The sequence below is a fragment of the Pinus tabuliformis genome, chromosome 1_1 (genome assembly GCF_031772625.1).
Source record: "Pinus tabuliformis cultivar Carrire ecotype Pingquan chromosome 1_1, CPIR1, whole genome shotgun sequence".
Lineage (NCBI taxonomy): Eukaryota > Viridiplantae > Streptophyta > Pinopsida > Pinales > Pinaceae > Pinus > Pinus tabuliformis.
The window spans coordinates 202,599,190-202,619,228 of NC_142297.1; the positions used below are offsets into that span (position 1 = coordinate 202,599,190).

General features: G+C 37.9%; 2 pseudogenes; both read left to right on the forward strand.

The window, feature by feature from the left end:
* The first annotated feature begins 1,236 nt into the window (after positions 1-1,236).
* LOC149212227 (CBL-interacting protein kinase 32 pseudogene) lies at positions 1,237-6,309 on the forward strand (annotated as a pseudogene).
* A 19-nt stretch (positions 6,310-6,328) lies between these two features.
* LOC149212228 (CBL-interacting protein kinase 33 pseudogene) lies at positions 6,329-8,298 on the forward strand (annotated as a pseudogene).
* Positions 8,299-20,039: the final 11,741 nt, after the last annotated feature.

Below are 20,039 nucleotides of genomic sequence, written 5' to 3' on the forward strand. Positions count from 1 at the left end.
TGAAATGCTAGCAGTTGTCGCTTCTAAAATGGACAGACCATCTGTTGTAACTTATCATGCAAAAATATTTGAGTTATGTCTGATAGCTTTGGACCTTCGTCATATGTTTTCGAGCCTCTTACACTATTATGGAGGATTGAACCCGCGTTATCAAAGGCAAACAGAGCGAAAAGTTGTAGAAGGACAATGGGATTTCCAAGAGCTAAGGCCGCTGCATTACTTGTATCATTTTGTCCGACAATATCCATATGGAGGAGGCGAAGGCAGATATGAAGAATGCAGTTCTGAAAGTGTTCATGTCGAAGGTCGAGGAAGCTAAAAGCCAGAACCTTATCAATATGAAGGTTGAATCAATTTTGGAAGATTTGTCTTCGGGATTATTAGAGTCTATGAAGAGACACGTCTTTTGGTCCCGTGGCAAATTCATGGAATAGCTTAATGTATGGGCGCAAGTGTTTGATGAAACAGACGTAGCTCATTATCATCGTGGCCTAGCTTCATAAGACCTCTTTTTCTACGCAAACAGGTGGCAGGGGTGATCAATAGTCACTGTTGTTATAATGAGACATCTGGCAATTATGTTTCCAGGAAAATGATCAAAATGCGTATCAATTCTGTTTTCAGCTTCCCAAATTATCGGCTTTTATTGGAAGCACGCCAGAGAAACTATTTTATAGGAATGACAACCTTGTTTCAAGTGAAGCAGTTGCTGGAACCCGCGCTCGAGGACATAATAGCATGGAGGATTTACAGATTGGACTATTGATTTCTTTGTGCACCTGTAGCAAAAAGGTTAAATCAATATGCTAAATATGTAATACAAAAGTCAGAAGCATAGCAATTTGGGTAGCCTGTAATGTAAACCGCTCTACATAATAGGTGGTCGATTCCCTAAATGTCAGTTGAATACCAGAGAGTTGTTGACGGATTGAGGTCGATTTGATTACTTTGTGTTTACTGTCGGTTGTTGGTATAATCGTTGTGGACCTGTGGTTGTTATATGCATTGAATGGAGCATATCATGGTACCGGTGAATGAGGGAGGTCGAGAGCGCCTGATGAATTAATGTGTTGTTGTGTATGAAAGTTGATTGTCATGTGGTTGTTTGAACAGAGTGTCTGCAAGCTGGATTTCTTATACCTGAAGGATGATGGATGGGCAAGCAGATGATGACTCACAATATAAAGATGGGGAATACAGGAATCTAATTCTTATTATTGGGATGAAGACAATACTATTCAACGGGTTAACTATCAGATAAAACGGGAAATATCAACCATGAAGTTGATTAAGCATCCAAATGTTGTCCAGCTGTATGAGGTTATGGCCAGTAAGACAAGAATTTACATTATACTTGAGTTTATATCTGGAGGCGAGCTCTTTGACAAAATAGTTAACCATGTAAGGTTGAAGGAAGATGAAGCAAGGAGATACTTCCAGCAGCTTATTAATGCTGTTGATTACTGCCATAGTAGGGGTGTCTACTATAGGGACTTGAAGCCAGAAAATTTGCTTCTGGATACATATGGAAATCTTAAAGTATCAGATTTTGGCCTAAGTGCACTGTCTCAACAAGTCAGGGATGACGGTTTGCTTCACACTACTTGTGGAACACCCAATTATGTTGCTCCTGAGGTCATCAATGATAAAGGTTACGATGGGGCAACTGCAGACTTGTGGTCATGTGGTGTCATCCTATTTGTTTTAATAGCAGGTTACTTGCCTTTTGATGATCCAAACCTTATGACATTGTATAAAAAGATATATAAAGCAGATTTTACGTGCCCTTCATGGTTTTCTTCTGGTGCAAAGAAATTAATTACAAGGATTTTGGACCCAAACCCTAAGACACGAATTACAGTACCTGAGATTTTAGACAATGAATGGTTCAAGAAAGGTTATAAGCCACCCAAGTTTAATGAAGAAGAAGATGTAAATCTGGATGATGTTGATGCTGTTTTCAATGGTTCAGAAGAACATCTTGTTACAAAAAAAAAAAAAGGGAAACAAAACCAGAGGTGATGAATGCATTTGAACTTATCTCCATGTTCCAGGGTCTCAATCTTGGCAATCTCTTTGAAATGGACATGGGTATGGTTAAGTGAGAAACGAGGTTTGCATCTAAACGCCCTGCAAACGAGATAGTATCAAAAATTGAGGAAGCTGCAAAGCCTCTTGGATTCAATGTGTAAAAGAGAAATTACAAGATGAAGATGCAAGGTTCAAAGACTGGAAGAAAGGGTCATTTGAATGTAGCTACAGAGGTATTTGAAGTAGCTCCTTCTCTTTTTATGGTTGAAGTCCGCAAGGCTGGAGGTGATACCTTGGAATTTCACAAGTTTTACAAGAACCTTTCGGCAGGCCTAAAAGTATCTCCAGAAAGCAGAGGAATCCGGGCATGCTGTTTGAGTTTGTTTTTAGGAAAAGCTATTGACATTGAAGCCTGGCAGCTAAACAGGATTATTTGCAAATTGTTGTTCATTTGTTGGAATGAGGAAGATCATTAATAAATGTAGCACAGTGTTAGCAGAAAACCAGTGAGGGGGACTGTGTTTTTAAATCACACAGCAGTTTCGTAGCGCGCTACGAAACTGCTGTAGGTGATGATTTTAAAAAGCACAGAGCAGCTAGTGTAATACTGTGAGCAGGAGTTGTGAAAGAGAGACATCTGTCTATGCCACCTACAGTACATTCAAAAACATGGTAGTACTTCATGCCTGGGGTTGTTAAATGATTTGGGAACATGTTGCTACACTTTCGGAGAAGGTTGGGAGACATAGACCATTATAATAGGAGCACACTTTCTGGTCATTAAATGAGCCATCAGCGCTTTCAAGCATCCCAAGTCAGCATTCATTGCATCCGTAACTCAGCCATATCAGATTAATTGAAGGAGGACAGCTGCCAAAGCATTCAAGAAAGTATCAAGTATACGAGGAGAATGAAATTAGTATTTTAGTTTGATTAGGATTGTGTGTAATTATAGTTCAGCATGTTTGTAATTAATGCATTAGTTAGTAGCATGTAGGAATAGTTAATAGCCACCTTCGAGGCTCCCCTCATGCTGGAGGAGGAAGCTCGAGGTGTTTTAGTTTGCTTGCCTATATATGGGCCAAGGTTAGATGTAAAAGGGTTGGATATTTTATAGAAAAACAGTGTTGTTTTGGGCCATTGTAAGACCTTTTTGACAGTAATAGTAAAAAAGAGTTATTCTCTTCTCAAGATTCTCGAAGGATTGTCATGGTCAAATGTAGTGATGATGTGTTATACTTTATGTTATTTTATGGTTTTGTTGTATGCAATCACTCAGAATTCATAATTATATGCTCTGACTTCCTGTGTATACAGCAAGCTATGTGTTGGTGGAATATGTTTGACATGTAATGCTAAGAGCCTTGATTTCCATGAGGTCACTGTGTTTTCCTTGTTTACTTGATATATAGACTCCATAGCCCAATGAGAGCCAGTTTGATGTGTTTCCAACCAGTTATGCTTTCATAAGTGAATAAAGAGTTAGCCATCTAGTGTTTGAAGTATTTTATCAAGAATTGTGAGAGAGCCCTCTCTGATCAAAGAGGCTAATCTTTGGTCTAAAGATTGGTTGAAATAGTTACATGAAATCATGCTTGATTGCAGCCCTCAGTTGTGATTTTGTGATAACATTTTGGTGCGTCTGCCGGGAGCTTAAGATTGAATTTCTGAAGGTAGCAGGAGTTCAAATGATTTTCAAGGCTGCAAAACTACCTTGGCGACTCCATTGTTGAAGAATTCAAAGTTATATATTCATGGTGATTCCACTGGAGTTATGAAAGACCCAGAAGCTGCCCTCCTTTGTTCAAGGTATGCATGCATAGATTTCTCAGGATTTCATGGTTTCCCAAACCATTTTCCCAAGGATGCATACTTTCTAAGGAATGGTCCAAAATTTAACGGTGAAGATTTGAGTTTAACCTTGGATCATATTTCAGATTTCTGTCATTTTGCTGAGCTTCTTAGAGTTAAACATGAGGATGTTTGCATAAGGTTATTTTATGATTCACTCCAAGGGAAATGCAAACAGTGGGTTGAATGCTTGCCTGCCAAGTCCATTAAGTCATTGCCAGACTTTTGGCTTATGTTCTTGGAGGAATGGATAGATAGGTCAGAGGTGGAAGTAAACTCTCCTTCAGTTGAAGGTTTTAAACAGTGGAATGATGATCATAATAAAGAAGAAACAGATGAATCTTTTTCTTTGTCCCTGTCCTCATATCTGAAATCCTTTGACTGCAAGTCAGAGGATAAGATGAAATTTTTTGATGAATTTGCCAAAGACATTGAGAAAGAAATTGAAGGTTTAGAAGGACAAATTCAGGCATACAATTTTCATGATCATGATTATTATTCTCAAAAGTTTCCTGTTACAGAGCGCAAGGAGCTGCTTCCTCTCTCTTTCATGATTGAGGAACTGAACACTGAGATTGAAGATCAGTTTGCACAGCTTGAAAGTTTCAAGGAAGGACAAGCTGATCATGTGTTTTGGGATCCTATAGCTGATTACATGGAAGAGTTTTACTCTCCAGTGTTTCAGTTTTCCTATGAAGACCAGAGACTATTTCAGTGGCAGTGGTCTTTACACTATCACATTGGATCCGAAATCCGATACAGTCAGAGACAATTTCAGTGGCAGCGGTCATCACACTATCACATCGGCCCTGAACTCCGGGACAGTCAAAGAAATCAAATATCAGATGAGGCTAATGATTGGCTGCATTGGAAGTTTCATATTGATTGAGCTGAAGAAGTTGAAATGGTTAGGGTAGGTAGGTAGGTAAATTGCAAATAAGCTCAAAGTTGGCTGAGCATTTATTTTTCAGTAGCAGTAGTTTCTTTCTCCTACAGTCATGCTTGTCAAGCAAATTTTTGTTTGTCACAAATGGATAAGACACTGGAGCTGCATGTTCTTAGCGCACCACAAGGGCACACTATCCCAAGTGGAGCCACTGTTATCACTGAAAATGCTGTAGTTAAAAATTTTTAGCCTGGCTTAAAGAGTGGGTGTTTTCGCAGCGCCTGAATTCTTTTCAGCAGTTTCGCAGCGCTACCTGTTTGAGTGGTTTCGTAGCGTGCTACGAAACTGGGGATTTGTTCGAGTTTTCATTGAAGGCCCAGACTTCAGGGGTTAAACCTTGTATTCAAATGCATGAGAAGGATGGAAGCAAATGATTAAAGTGAATTATTAACCGAAACTACATCAGCAATATAAATCAAGGTGGTAATGGAGAAGTGGCTCAAGGCTTTGCTGCCTTTTCTAATACACCGGTTGCTTATTCTGTTTCTTCTTAGTCTATCATTTCAATGTTCACATAATGGTTGAAGAATGATTTGTCACCTTAAATACTGTTATTTGTGAGATCCCCAGAAGATTCCTCTGTGAGAGCAAAAATTGCAGCAGTTGCCACATTAGATGTCCTGGCAAAGAAATTTGTAGGGAACTTTCCCAGTACCTTTAGTGACTGTCTTAGTCCTGTTGTTGCAAATCTCACAGCAAATGATGTAGCCCTTTCCTCAGGTTGCTTGCATTGCATAGCTTCTTTTGTTACTGAACTTGGGCCACAAGTATTGGCTCATCTTCCTCACATTATTAAATATATCCTTAAGAAGACATGGCAGGTTTGCTTGTCTTCATATAAAGAGGCAACAGTGTCTAAGATGGCAGACTTTGAAGGGAACACAGCTTCTGGGGGAGCCTTTTTGATCTCTGTTCTTAGTGTTTTAGAAGTAATTGTGCAGAAGCTGGGCGGGTTCTTGAATCCATACTTGGAAGAAATTGTTGGTCTTTTAGTGTTGCATTCACAATTTACTACTGACTCAGGTTCAACAGTATGCACAAAGGCTGCTTCAATCTGCATTCTCATGTCTGAAAAGATCTCAGTGCGGCTTTTGCTTGATCCGATTGTTAGAATTTATGGAAAGGCTGTAGAGAATGGAGAAGCTTCTGTTTCAGCCATTTTTGAAATGCTAGCAGTTGTCGCTTCTAAAATGGACAGACCATCTGTTGTAACTTATCATGCAAAAATATTTGAGTTATGTCTGATAGCTTTGGACCTTCGTCATATGTTTTCGAGCCTCTTACACTATTATGGAGGATTGAACCCGCGTTATCAAAGGCAAACAGAGCGAAAAGTTGTAGAAGGACAATGGGATTTCCAAGAGCTAAGGCCGCTGCATTACTTGTATCATTTTGTCCGACAATATCCATATGGAGGAGGCGAAGGCAGATATGAAGAATGCAGTTCTGAAAGTGTTCATGTCGAAGGTCGAGGAAGCTAAAAGCCAGAACCTTATCAATATGAAGGTTGAATCAATTTTGGAAGATTTGTCTTCGGGATTATTAGAGTCTATGAAGAGACACGTCTTTTGGTCCCGTGGCAAATTCATGGAATAGCTTAATGTATGGGCGCAAGTGTTTGATGAAACAGACGTAGCTCATTATCATCGTGGCCTAGCTTCATAAGACCTCTTTTTCTACGCAAACAGGTGGCAGGGGTGATCAATAGTCACTGTTGTTATAATGAGACATCTGGCAATTATGTTTCCAGGAAAATGATCAAAATGCGTATCAATTCTGTTTTCAGCTTCCCAAATTATCGGCTTTTATTGGAAGCACGCCAGAGAAACTATTTTATAGGAATGACAACCTTGTTTCAAGTGAAGCAGTTGCTGGAACCCGCGCTCGAGGACATAATAGCATGGAGGATTTACAGATTGGACTATTGATTTCTTTGTGCACCTGTAGCAAAAAGGTTAAATCAATATGCTAAATATGTAATACAAAAGTCAGAAGCATAGCAATTTGGGTAGCCTGTAATGTAAACCGCTCTACATAATAGGTGGTCGATTCCCTAAATGTCAGTTGAATACCAGAGAGTTGTTGACGGATTGAGGTCGATTTGATTACTTTGTGTTTACTGTCGGTTGTTGGTATAATCGTTGTGGACCTGTGGTTGTTATATGCATTGAATGGAGCATATCATGGTACCGGTGAATGAGGGAGGTCGAGAGCGCCTGATGAATTAATGTGTTGTTGTGTATGAAAGTTGATTGTCATGTGGTTGTTTGAACAGAGTGTCTGCAAGCTGGATTTCTTATACCTGAAGGATGATGGATGGGCAAGCAGATGATGACTCACAATATAAAGATGGGGAATACAGGAATCTAATTCTTATTATTGGGATGAAGACAATACTATTCAACGGGTTAACTATCAGATAAAACGGGAAATATCAACCATGAAGTTGATTAAGCATCCAAATGTTGTCCAGCTGTATGAGGTTATGGCCAGTAAGACAAGAATTTACATTATACTTGAGTTTATATCTGGAGGCGAGCTCTTTGACAAAATAGTTAACCATGTAAGGTTGAAGGAAGATGAAGCAAGGAGATACTTCCAGCAGCTTATTAATGCTGTTGATTACTGCCATAGTAGGGGTGTCTACTATAGGGACTTGAAGCCAGAAAATTTGCTTCTGGATACATATGGAAATCTTAAAGTATCAGATTTTGGCCTAAGTGCACTGTCTCAACAAGTCAGGGATGACGGTTTGCTTCACACTACTTGTGGAACACCCAATTATGTTGCTCCTGAGGTCATCAATGATAAAGGTTACGATGGGGCAACTGCAGACTTGTGGTCATGTGGTGTCATCCTATTTGTTTTAATAGCAGGTTACTTGCCTTTTGATGATCCAAACCTTATGACATTGTATAAAAAGATATATAAAGCAGATTTTACGTGCCCTTCATGGTTTTCTTCTGGTGCAAAGAAATTAATTACAAGGATTTTGGACCCAAACCCTAAGACACGAATTACAGTACCTGAGATTTTAGACAATGAATGGTTCAAGAAAGGTTATAAGCCACCCAAGTTTAATGAAGAAGAAGATGTAAATCTGGATGATGTTGATGCTGTTTTCAATGGTTCAGAAGAACATCTTGTTACAAAAAAAAAAAAAGGGAAACAAAACCAGAGGTGATGAATGCATTTGAACTTATCTCCATGTTCCAGGGTCTCAATCTTGGCAATCTCTTTGAAATGGACATGGGTATGGTTAAGTGAGAAACGAGGTTTGCATCTAAACGCCCTGCAAACGAGATAGTATCAAAAATTGAGGAAGCTGCAAAGCCTCTTGGATTCAATGTGTAAAAGAGAAATTACAAGATGAAGATGCAAGGTTCAAAGACTGGAAGAAAGGGTCATTTGAATGTAGCTACAGAGGTATTTGAAGTAGCTCCTTCTCTTTTTATGGTTGAAGTCCGCAAGGCTGGAGGTGATACCTTGGAATTTCACAAGTTTTACAAGAACCTTTCGGCAGGCCTAAAAGTATCTCCAGAAAGCAGAGGAATCCGGGCATGCTGTTTGAGTTTGTTTTTAGGAAAAGCTATTGACATTGAAGCCTGGCAGCTAAACAGGATTATTTGCAAATTGTTGTTCATTTGTTGGAATGAGGAAGATCATTAATAAATGTAGCACAGTGTTAGCAGAAAACCAGTGAGGGGGACTGTGTTTTTAAATCACACAGCAGTTTCGTAGCGCGCTACGAAACTGCTGTAGGTGATGATTTTAAAAAGCACAGAGCAGCTAGTGTAATACTGTGAGCAGGAGTTGTGAAAGAGAGACATCTGTCTATGCCACCTACAGTACATTCAAAAACATGGTAGTACTTCATGCCTGGGGTTGTTAAATGATTTGGGAACATGTTGCTACACTTTCGGAGAAGGTTGGGAGACATAGACCATTATAATAGGAGCACACTTTCTGGTCATTAAATGAGCCATCAGCGCTTTCAAGCATCCCAAGTCAGCATTCATTGCATCCGTAACTCAGCCATATCAGATTAATTGAAGGAGGACAGCTGCCAAAGCATTCAAGAAAGTATCAAGTATACGAGGAGAATGAAATTAGTATTTTAGTTTGATTAGGATTGTGTGTAATTATAGTTCAGCATGTTTGTAATTAATGCATTAGTTAGTAGCATGTAGGAATAGTTAATAGCCACCTTCGAGGCTCCCCTCATGCTGGAGGAGGAAGCTCGAGGTGTTTTAGTTTGCTTGCCTATATATGGGCCAAGGTTAGATGTAAAAGGGTTGGATATTTTATAGAAAAACAGTGTTGTTTTGGGCCATTGTAAGACCTTTTTGACAGTAATAGTAAAAAAGAGTTATTCTCTTCTCAAGATTCTCGAAGGATTGTCATGGTCAAATGTAGTGATGATGTGTTATACTTTATGTTATTTTATGGTTTTGTTGTATGCAATCACTCAGAATTCATAATTATATGCTCTGACTTCCTGTGTATACAGCAAGCTATGTGTTGGTGGAATATGTTTGACATGTAATGCTAAGAGCCTTGATTTCCATGAGGTCACTGTGTTTTCCTTGTTTACTTGATATATAGACTCCATAGCCCAATGAGAGCCAGTTTGATGTGTTTCCAACCAGTTATGCTTTCATAAGTGAATAAAGAGTTAGCCATCTAGTGTTTGAAGTATTTTATCAAGAATTGTGAGAGAGCCCTCTCTGATCAAAGAGGCTAATCTTTGGTCTAAAGATTGGTTGAAATAGTTACATGAAATCATGCTTGATTGCAGCCCTCAGTTGTGATTTTGTGATAACATTTTGGTGCGTCTGCCGGGAGCTTAAGATTGAATTTCTGAAGGTAGCAGGAGTTCAAATGATTTTCAAGGCTGCAAAACTACCTTGGCGACTCCATTGTTGAAGAATTCAAAGTTATATATTCATGGTGATTCCACTGGAGTTATGAAAGACCCAGAAGCTGCCCTCCTTTGTTCAAGGTATGCATGCATAGATTTCTCAGGATTTCATGGTTTCCCAAACCATTTTCCCAAGGATGCATACTTTCTAAGGAATGGTCCAAAATTTAACGGTGAAGATTTGAGTTTAACCTTGGATCATATTTCAGATTTCTGTCATTTTGCTGAGCTTCTTAGAGTTAAACATGAGGATGTTTGCATAAGGTTATTTTATGATTCACTCCAAGGGAAATGCAAACAGTGGGTTGAATGCTTGCCTGCCAAGTCCATTAAGTCATTGCCAGACTTTTGGCTTATGTTCTTGGAGGAATGGATAGATAGGTCAGAGGTGGAAGTAAACTCTCCTTCAGTTGAAGGTTTTAAACAGTGGAATGATGATCATAATAAAGAAGAAACAGATGAATCTTTTTCTTTGTCCCTGTCCTCATATCTGAAATCCTTTGACTGCAAGTCAGAGGATAAGATGAAATTTTTTGATGAATTTGCCAAAGACATTGAGAAAGAAATTGAAGGTTTAGAAGGACAAATTCAGGCATACAATTTTCATGATCATGATTATTATTCTCAAAAGTTTCCTGTTACAGAGCGCAAGGAGCTGCTTTCTCTCTCTTTCATGATTGAGGAACTGAACACTGAGATTGAAGATCAGTTTGCACAGCTTGAAAGTTTCAAGGAAGGACAAGCTGATCATGTGTTTTGGGATCCTATAGCTGATTACATGGAAGAGTTTTACTCTCCAGTGTTTCAGTTTTCCTATGAAGACCAGAGACTATTTCAGTGGCAGTGGTCTTTACACTATCACATTGGATCCGAAATCCGATACAGTCAGAGACAATTTCAGTGGCAGCGGTCATCACACTATCACATCGGCCCTGAACTCCGGGACAGTCAAAGAAATCAAATATCAGATGAGGCTAATGATTGGCTGCATTGGAAGTTTCATATTGATTGAGCTAAAGAAGTTGAAATGGTTAGGGTAGGTAGGTAGGTAAATTGCAAATAAGCTCAAAGTTGGCTGAGCATTTATTTTTCAGTAGCAGTAGTTTCTTTCTCCTACAGTCATGCTTGTCAAGCAAATTTTTGTTTGTCACAAATGGATAAGACACTGGAGCTGCATGTTCTTAGCGCACCACAAGGGCACACTATCCCAAGTGGAGCCACTGTTATCACTGAAAATGCTGTAGTTAAAAATTTTTAGCCTGGCTTAAAGAGTGGGTGTTTTCGCAGCGCCTGAATTCTTTTCAGCAGTTTCGCAGCGCTACCTGTTTGAGTGGTTTCGTAGCGTGCTACGAAACTGGGGATTTGTTCGAGTTTTCATTGAAGGCCCAGACTTCAGGGGTTAAACCTTGTATTCAAATGCATGAGAAGGATGGAAGCAAATGATTAAAGTGAATTATTAACCGAAACTACATCAGCAATATAAATCAAGGTGGTAATGGAGAAGTGGCTCAAGGCTTTGCTGCCTTTTCTAATACACCGGTTGCTTATTCTGTTTCTTCTTAGTCTATCATTTCAATGTTCACATAATGGTTGAAGAATGATTTGTCACCTTAAATACTGTTATTTGTGAGATCCCCAGAAGATTCCTCTGTGAGAGCAAAAATTGCAGCAGTTGCCACATTAGATGTCCTGGCAAAGAAATTTGTAGGGAACTTTCCCAGTACCTTTAGTGACTGTCTTAGTCCTGTTGTTGCAAATCTCACAGCAAATGATGTAGCCCTTTCCTCAGGTTGCTTGCATTGCATAGCTTCTTTTGTTACTGAACTTGGGCCACAAGTATTGGCTCATCTTCCTCACATTATTAAATATATCCTTAAGAAGACATGGCAGGTTTGCTTGTCTTCATATAAAGAGGCAACAGTGTCTAAGATGGCAGACTTTGAAGGGAACACAGCTTCTGGGGGAGCCTTTTTGATCTCTGTTCTTAGTGTTTTAGAAGTAATTGTGCAGAAGCTGGGCGGGTTCTTGAATCCATACTTGGAAGAAATTGTTGGTCTTTTAGTGTTGCATTCACAATTTACTACTGACTCAGGTTCAACAGTATGCACAAAGGCTGCTTCAATCTGCATTCTCATGTCTGAAAAGATCTCAGTGCGGCTTTTGCTTGATCCGATTGTTAGAATTTATGGAAAGGCTGTAGAGAATGGAGAAGCTTCTGTTTCAGCCATTTTTGAAATGCTAGCAGTTGTCGCTTCTAAAATGGACAGACCATCTGTTGTAACTTATCATGCAAAAATATTTGAGTTATGTCTGATAGCTTTGGACCTTCGTCATATGTTTTCGAGCCTCTTACACTATTATGGAGGATTGAACCCGCGTTATCAAAGGCAAACAGAGCGAAAAGTTGTAGAAGGACAATGGGATTTCCAAGAGCTAAGGCCGCTGCATTACTTGTATCATTTTGTCCGACAATATCCATATGGAGGAGGCGAAGGCAGATATGAAGAATGCAGTTCTGAAAGTGTTCATGTCGAAGGTCGAGGAAGCTAAAAGCCAGAACCTTATCAATATGAAGGTTGAATCAATTTTGGAAGATTTGTCTTCGGGATTATTAGAGTCTATGAAGAGACACGTCTTTTGGTCCCGTGGCAAATTCATGGAATAGCTTAATGTATGGGCGCAAGTGTTTGATGAAACAGACGTAGCTCATTATCATCGTGGCCTAGCTTCATAAGACCTCTTTTTCTACGCAAACAGGTGGCAGGGGTGATCAATAGTCACTGTTGTTATAATGAGACATCTGGCAATTATGTTTCCAGGAAAATGATCAAAATGCGTATCAATTCTGTTTTCAGCTTCCCAAATTATCGGCTTTTATTGGAAGCACGCCAGAGAAACTATTTTATAGGAATGACAACCTTGTTTCAAGTGAAGCAGTTGCTGGAACCCGCGCTCGAGGACATAATAGCATGGAGGATTTACAGATTGGACTATTGATTTCTTTGTGCACCTGTAGCAAAAAGGTTAAATCAATATGCTAAATATGTAATACAAAAGTCAGAAGCATAGCAATTTGGGTAGCCTGTAATGTAAACCGCTCTACATAATAGGTGGTCGATTCCCTAAATGTCAGTTGAATACCAGAGAGTTGTTGACGGATTGAGGTCGATTTGATTACTTTGTGTTTACTGTCGGTTGTTGGTATAATCGTTGTGGACCTGTGGTTGTTATATGCATTGAATGGAGCATATCATGGTACCGGTGAATGAGGGAGGTCGAGAGCGCCTGATGAATTAATGTGTTGTTGTGTATGAAAGTTGATTGTCATGTGGTTGTTTGAACAGAGTGTCTGCAAGCTGGATTTCTTATACCTGAAGGATGATGGATGGGCAAGCAGATGATGACTCACAATATAAAGATGGGGAATACAGGAATCTAATTCTTATTATTGGGATGAAGACAATACTATTCAACGGGTTAACTATCAGATAAAACGGGAAATATCAACCATGAAGTTGATTAAGCATCCAAATGTTGTCCAGCTGTATGAGGTTATGGCCAGTAAGACAAGAATTTACATTATACTTGAGTTTATATCTGGAGGCGAGCTCTTTGACAAAATAGTTAACCATGTAAGGTTGAAGGAAGATGAAGCAAGGAGATACTTCCAGCAGCTTATTAATGCTGTTGATTACTGCCATAGTAGGGGTGTCTACTATAGGGACTTGAAGCCAGAAAATTTGCTTCTGGATACATATGGAAATCTTAAAGTATCAGATTTTGGCCTAAGTGCACTGTCTCAACAAGTCAGGGATGACGGTTTGCTTCACACTACTTGTGGAACACCCAATTATGTTGCTCCTGAGGTCATCAATGATAAAGGTTACGATGGGGCAACTGCAGACTTGTGGTCATGTGGTGTCATCCTATTTGTTTTAATAGCAGGTTACTTGCCTTTTGATGATCCAAACCTTATGACATTGTATAAAAAGATATATAAAGCAGATTTTACGTGCCCTTCATGGTTTTCTTCTGGTGCAAAGAAATTAATTACAAGGATTTTGGACCCAAACCCTAAGACACGAATTACAGTACCTGAGATTTTAGACAATGAATGGTTCAAGAAAGGTTATAAGCCACCCAAGTTTAATGAAGAAGAAGATGTAAATCTGGATGATGTTGATGCTGTTTTCAATGGTTCAGAAGAACATCTTGTTACAAAAAAAAAAAAAGGGAAACAAAACCAGAGGTGATGAATGCATTTGAACTTATCTCCATGTTCCAGGGTCTCAATCTTGGCAATCTCTTTGAAATGGACATGGGTATGGTTAAGTGAGAAACGAGGTTTGCATCTAAACGCCCTGCAAACGAGATAGTATCAAAAATTGAGGAAGCTGCAAAGCCTCTTGGATTCAATGTGTAAAAGAGAAATTACAAGATGAAGATGCAAGGTTCAAAGACTGGAAGAAAGGGTCATTTGAATGTAGCTACAGAGGTATTTGAAGTAGCTCCTTCTCTTTTTATGGTTGAAGTCCGCAAGGCTGGAGGTGATACCTTGGAATTTCACAAGTTTTACAAGAACCTTTCGGCAGGCCTAAAAGTATCTCCAGAAAGCAGAGGAATCCGGGCATGCTGTTTGAGTTTGTTTTTAGGAAAAGCTATTGACATTGAAGCCTGGCAGCTAAACAGGATTATTTGCAAATTGTTGTTCATTTGTTGGAATGAGGAAGATCATTAATAAATGTAGCACAGTGTTAGCAGAAAACCAGTGAGGGGGACTGTGTTTTTAAATCACACAGCAGTTTCGTAGCGCGCTACGAAACTGCTGTAGGTGATGATTTTAAAAAGCACAGAGCAGCTAGTGTAATACTGTGAGCAGGAGTTGTGAAAGAGAGACATATGTCTATGCCACCTACAGTACATTCAAAAACATGGTAGTACTTCATGCCTGGGGTTGTTAAATGATTTGGGAACATGTTGCTACACTTTCGGAGAAGGTTGGGAGACATAGACCATTATAATAGGAGCACACTTTCTGGTCATTAAATGAGCCATCAGCGCTTTCAAGCATCCCAAGTCAGCATTCATTGCATCCGTAACTCAGCCATATCAGATTAATTGAAGGAGGACAGCTGCCAAAGCATTCAAGAAAGTATCAAGTATACGAGGAGAATGAAATTAGTATTTTAGTTTGATTAGGATTGTGTGTAATTATAGTTCAGCATGTTTGTAATTAATGCATTAGTTAGTAGCATGTAGGAATAGTTAATAGCCACCTTCGAGGCTCCCCTCATGCTGGAGGAGGAAGCTCGAGGTGTTTTAGTTTGCTTGCCTATATATGGGCCAAGGTTAGATGTAAAAAGGGTTGGATATTTTATAGAAAAACAGTGTTGTTTTGGGCCATTGTAAGACCTTTTTGACAGTAATAGTAAAACAGAGTTATTCTCTTCTCAAGATTCTCGAAGGATTGTCATGGTCAAATGTAGTGATGATGTGTTATACTTTATGTTATTTTATGGTTTTGTTGTATGCAATCACTCAGAATTCATAATTATATGCTCTGACTTCCTGTGTATACAGCAAGCTATGTGTTGGTGGAATATGTTTGACATGTAATGCTAAGAGCCTTGATTTCCATGAGGTCACTGTGTTTTCCTTGTTTACTTGATATATAGACTCCATAGCCCAATGAGAGCCAGTTTGATGTGTTTCCAACCAGTTATGCTTTCATAAGTGAATAAAGAGTTAGCCATCTAGTGTTTGAAGTATTTTATCAAGAATTGTGAGAGAGCCCTCTCTGATCAAAGAGGCTAATCTTTGGTCTAAAGATTGGTTGAAATAGTTACATGAAATCATGCTTGATTGCAGCCCTCAGTTGTGATTTTGTGATAACACTTTATCAGGGATGATCAGAGTACTAAACTCTAAAACTAGGCAGCAGTTACAAGAGATGAACATTCTAGATAGGACAGCTACTATTTTGGAAATTAAGAAAGTCCTAATGAAGAAGAATCTATTAACTCAGCTGAAAACAAAATGTGAAGCTTTGAACACTACAGTCAGAAGGTTTCATTGTAAATTCAGTGTGTTGCATAAGAAAGGGTTACCAGAGATAGTGTCATCGAATGATCAGCTAGTAAAATTGGAGGATTACTGTGAAAATTATATACTATCGCAGCGAACAACAGTTAATTTGCAGGGATAAAAATAAAAATTACTAGCAAAGAGTTTTTGGAAGCCCTGAGCTCTGACCTCACAATCAAGTATGAAGTCGGACACCTCTTTCTCACTAAACCCAATTTTGAGAGATATACCAAAGTAGATGAGATATTTAGAAGAATGGTAAATATGGAGATACCAAGTGAGAAGAGGTGGGATCAGTTGTGTGAAATGATTGATTAACTTTCCATTCCAACAAGAAGACATCAACAACAAATTTTGAAGGAATAGTCATCATCAACTTCCTATCTAATAGGGACACATCATGCAACAGTTTTACTTTTCCTATCTTCTTTCAATCTATTTTGTAAACAGTTTGTAATATTTTATTTACTATCTAAACTTGTATAAATAACTCTCTTCTATGAGTTATTAAAGGTGGTACCTTTCCATAAGCAATTTTGTAAATCCAAGGATAATTTTAGGGGCGAATGTTCGCCCTTCGGCGAAATTAAGGGGTTTTAAATTTTTAGTGGGCGAATATTTTGTATCATAGTACATTTTTACAAATCACCTCAAATAGCCCACCTTATTTTAAGGGAGAGGGTAAAAAAGGTAAATTTAGCCCTTGAAATTAGGACTTACAACCTTCCATTCGCCCATTTTCAAGAATAGGTTTTATTTAAGTGAATCCTATGGGCCAAATACCATATTTATAAAAGAGGTATGGTAAATTAATAAAAATATAAATAAATGAGAGGTATGGTAAATAAATAAAACATTTTTTATATTTACTCCATAAGTCACCTTATATACATGTAAGGGTGTAAACAAATAAAAATATAAGTAAAGTGGAGGTATGGTAAATAAATAAAACGTCTTTTTATACTTACTCAAAAGGTATGGTAAATAAATAAAAATATAAATAAACTAGACGTATCGTAAATAAATAAAACCTTTTTTTATATTTAGTCCATAACCCTCGTTCTATTTATGAAGGCTCAAGAAAGAGGTTTTATTTAAGTGAATCCTATGGGCCAAATACCATATTTGTAAAAGAGGTAGGGTAAATTAATAAAAATATAAATAAACGAGAGGTATGGTAAACAATTAAAACATTTTTTTATATTTACTCCATAAGTCACCTTATATTTACGAACACTCAAAAAATGGGTTATATTTAGGTGAAACCTATGGCCAAAATACTATGGGACAAATACCATGGACTAGATTGTTATTAATACCATACAAAAAACGATTATTAACCCTAATATTAGAATTAATAAAAATAAAAATGGCACATGGTATTGACCCATGGTATTCACCTGGAATGTAGCCTATTTAAATGGGGGAATTAAACCAGCATGTAGCCTATGCTAAGATTCACTAGGACTTTACAAAGTTTTATTATTTAGTGAAAGACTCGCCAAGATCTTACAAGATTTTATAATTGAGTAAAATATTCTAATAAAATAAAAATGGCACATGGTATTGACCCATGGTATTCACGAAAATGGCACATGGTATTGACCCATGGTATTCACGAAAATGGCACATGGTATTGACCCATGGCATTCACCTGGAATGTAGCCTATTTAAATGGGGGAATTAAACTAGCATGTAGCCTATGCTAAGATTCACTAGGACTTTACAAAGTTTTATTATTTTGTGAAAGACTCCCAAGATCTTACAAGATTTTATAATTGAGTAAAATATTCGCCATGCCTGGTGAGAGATTCGCCAAAAAATTATATATACATATTATATTATTGATAAAATCGCCTTCCTTTTTTCCCATATACCATGGAGATTCGCCCATTTATTATATTTATAAATTTAGGCGGGGTTCTTAAAATTTTCCCTATGTAAAGCATTGATGTACAAGTTATTTCTAAATCACTGATAATAAAACTGAGGATTCCGAATTTGATATCATACAATCTCATTTTCTTCTATAATGTTTTCATGTGTTTCGTCCATTTTGTTAATTCTGCATATGTTTAAATATTATAGAGATATCAGGTGAGATTAAATGTGTTACAGTTATTCTTAAAATTCCTTCTGAAGTTATTATCATAAAGAGATTGAGATATTGGACTGTCTGTCTGAAAGGCTCCCTCTAAATCATAAAATTGTCAGTATATTATGTAATTTTAAGCATATTTCACTTAACTTTTGAACATTGGTTAGAGGTTTTCTCACTTATGATGATTTATCTTTCCATCTGAAATTTAAAGTAATCATATCTCCTTACTATTCTTTCTGCACAACTTATAAAATGTTATATACCTAGGGGGATAATATGGGGTACAAAGGGAGGCACCTAAGAAAATAATGTAATAATGGGATGGGCCATAGTAATAAAGAAGGTGGTTAACCCGTATCGTGTAAGGGACCACAAGTAGTTAGTAATAATATAAGGGGCCCATGGTATTAGATAGATGGCCTTGAGGTAACCATGGTAATGACCCATGGTATTGAATGTATGAGGCCTATATATAGGCTAGAGACTCCACATTGAAAGATGTCAAGGATTGTTGTATGAACATGCATATGGCTTGTGGAGTGTTCTCGTTCCTTAAGAAGTGAATGTATGGTGTTGCCCTACCTTAAGGGTTAGATATTAATAAAGAAGCATTTATCTATATTGAAATATTGTTTTTCTTGGGTTTATTTGCATTGTCTTATACTTTTAGATCAGATCTATAACAAGTGGTATCATAGCACTTTCTTGGGCAAAAGTGGAGAATTTTTTTTTAATTTTTTGCAGGAACTTTCTAGGGCGACGAGTTTGCATATCATATCTGTATGTTTTGGGGGAAAATATACAAATCTAATTGCAGATCTGGATTCTTTGTGAAAAAATACCCAAGTTCAAAAAACAATTGGCCAAATCGGAGTCCGGATGAAGGAAATATCGTTGATTTAAAAATCAATGTTGTTGCAGACATTTTTTTGGGCAGCAAGTTTGCGGCACAGATTTTTACATTCCTATGCAAAATATGTAGAATATAATTGCATATCTGGATCCTTTGTGAGAAAATACCCAAGTTCAAAAGAAAAATCGGCCGAATCGGAGTCCGGATGAAGGAGATATCGTTGCTCTAAAAATCAGTGGTGTTGCAGATATTTTTTCGGGGCAGCGAGTTTGCAGCACAAATCTATAAGTTTTGGGGGAAAATCTGCAAAATCTAATTGCAGATCTGAATTCTTTGTGAAAAAATACCCGATTTCAAAAAACAAGTCATTCGAATCGGAGTCCGGATGAGGGAGATATCATTGATTTAAAATCAGCTCTTTTTTCAGAATTTTTGGTGACGGCAAGAGAGTTGCAACACGGATCTGAAATTTCAGTGCCTAGATCGGGATTTCTACCACATGGGAAGATGCAGAATGGTTGTTCCATTTCCGAAAATAGGTCATAATAGAGATTCTGAGCAATATTGATGGAATTGTGGCCATTTCAAATTTTCACCAAGTAAGTGAATTTTTCTCAAACCCTCTTCATGGAGATGCTATATTTTACAGGGAAAGATAATGGTCCTACTATTGAAGAAGTCATAAAACAAAGAAAGATCACATATGGGAAAGATTGGAAGGATTTAGTGTGGTTTGGTTTCAAAGATGAGGCTACCAAATGGTGGTTCTCAATTGACAACAAGCAGTTGACCAAACTTTCAGATGCAAAATTTGAAAGAGTCCTTTTAGACAAATGGTCTCGGGCTAGAAAAAAGGAGAATGAGACACGTAAGGGGTTATTTTCTACGGGTGTCTCCTTATTTCAGGTTCATGGATTGATTCAGAAGGAGAAGATCGTTGTGTCTATAAATCCTAGTTGCAAGCATAATTTTATCAATGTTAATTTGGCAAAAAAATTGCAAGTTCCAGCCAAACACATTGAAAACACACAGGTTGATGATGAGGATGTTCAAGTTTATAAGGATTTGAAGCTTTCTATGGATAAGTATGTGTTGCATGGTGATTTTTATACTTCAGATATGGATAACATGGATGTTGTTTTGGGATACCCTTGGATGGAATCAGTGGGTACTATCAATATTAATGTGCAGAAGAAATTCCTGAAGCTCTGGTATAAAAAGAAGAAAATTACATTACAGGATATTTCCATTA